Raw genomic sequence first — 2,225 nt, 5'->3', positions numbered from 1 at the left:
AGAAGAAAATGCTGCATCTTCCTCAATTTCCATCAGTGTGTCATATATTTCTGACATTTGAAATCTAAAAGGACGAATGGCATCAATTCTGCTAGAAAATCTTGTGTCTGATAGTGGCTTCACAGTCAGCCTACTGATGTGCTTCTTTAGAATGTCCCAGCGATTTGTCGAGCCAGACAAAAACACATACAGGTCCTTCTAAAAAAAAATAGCATATTGTGATAAAGTTCATTATTTTCTGTAATGTACTGATAAACATTAGACTTTCATATATTTTAGATTCATTACACACAACTGAAGTAGTTCAAGCCTTTTATTGTTTTAATATTGATGATTTTGGCATACAGCTCATGAAAACCCAAATTTCCTATAAAAAAAAAATTAGCATATTTCATCCGACCAATAAAAGAAAAGTGTTTTTAATACAAAAAAAGTCAACCTTCAAATAATTATGTTCAGTTATGCACTCAATACTTGGTCGGGAATCCTGTTGCAGAAATTACTGCTTCAATGTGGCGTGGCATGGAGGCAATCAGCCTGTGGCACTGCTGAGGTGTTATGGAGGCCCAGGATGCTTCGATAGTGGCCTTAAGCTCATCCAGAGTGTTGGGTCTTGCGTCTCTCAACTTTCTCTTCCCAATATCCCACAGATTCTCTATGGGGTTCAGGTCAGGAGAGTTGGCAGGCCAATTGAGCACAGTAATACCATGGTCAGTAGACCATTTACCAGTGGTTTTGTCACTGTGAGCAGGTGCCAGGTCGTGCTGAAAAATGAAATCTTCATCTCCATAAAGCTTTTCAGCAGATGGAAGCATGAAGTGCTCCAAAATCTCCTGCTAGCTAGCTGCATTGACCCTGCCCTTGATAAAACACAGTGGACCAACACCAGCAGCTGACATGGCACCCCAGACCATCACTGACTCTGGGTACTTGACACTGGACTTCAGGCATTTTGGCATTTCCCTCTCCCCAGTCTTCCTCCAGACTCTGGCACCTTGATTTCCGAATGACATGCAAAATTTGCTTTCATCCGAAAGAAGTACTTTGGACCACTGAGCAACAGTCAAGTGCTGCTTCTCTGTAGCCCAGGTCAGGCGCTTCTGCCGCTGTTTCTGGTTCAAAAGTGGCTTGACCTGGGGAATGCGGCACCTGTAGCCCATTTCCTGCACACGCTTGTACACGGTGGCTCTGGATGTTTCTACTCCAGACTCAGTCCACTGCTTCCGCAGGTCCCCCAAGGTCTGGAATCGGTCCTTCTCCACAATCTTCCTCAGGGTCCGGTCACCTCTTCTCGTCGTGCAGCGTTTTCTGCCACACTTTTTCCTTCCCACAGACTTCCCACTGAGGTGCCTTGATACAGCACTCTGGGAACAGCCTATTCGTTCAGAAATTTCTTTCTGTGTCTTACCCTCTTGCTTGAGGGTGTCAATGATGGCCTTCTGGACAGCAGTCAGGTCGGCAGTCTTACCCATGATTGCGGTTTTGAGTAATGAACCAGGCTGGGAGTTTTTAAAAGCCTCAGGAATCTTTTGCAGGTGTTTAGAGTTAATTAGTTGATTCAGATGATTAGGTTAATAGCTCGTTTAGAGAACCTTTTCATGATATGCTAATTTTTTTAGATAGGAATTTTGGGTTTTCATGAGCTGTATGCCAAAATCATCAATATTAAAACAATAAAAGGCTTGAACTACTTCAGTTGTGTGTAATGAATCTAAAATATATGACAACAAGGTTTAACGAATGAGCACTGCAAGGAACATAGAATGCACGTGAATTCAAATCTTTGATTCTTTTCTGGATGCCAGAGTGCTTGCCTTTCAGGCTGGGTTCACACCTGATCGTTTTACAGTGCGTTCCTACGCGCTGTAAAACGCTCAACAAGGAGAAACCAATGCTTCCCTATCGGCATGGTTCTCACCTGGGCGTTTTACAGCGTGTACGATCGCGCTGTAAAACGCCCGACGCCCCAAGAAGTACATGAGCTTCTTTGGGGCGTCTTGTCGCGTGTTCCCGTACATAGACTTTCGGGAACGCGCGACAATGGGCATTCGTTTGTTCCTGTATACGCGATTGCAAACGCCCATACAATCGCGCATACAGAGCACTCCATCGCGAACGCTCAGGTCTGAACCCAGCGTCATGTTAGACCCATTGTCATAACCTTGACCTCTCATATCCTTTAATGGTATGTTAAGTTTCTCAAGCTCTGCCAGAATTGATTCAGT

Source organism: Bufo gargarizans, chromosome 1, assembly GCF_014858855.1.
Source record: "Bufo gargarizans isolate SCDJY-AF-19 chromosome 1, ASM1485885v1, whole genome shotgun sequence".
Lineage (NCBI taxonomy): Eukaryota > Metazoa > Chordata > Amphibia > Anura > Bufonidae > Bufo > Bufo gargarizans.
The sequence above is the reverse complement of the archived record's forward strand: the minus strand, read 5'-3'. Positions refer to the sequence as shown.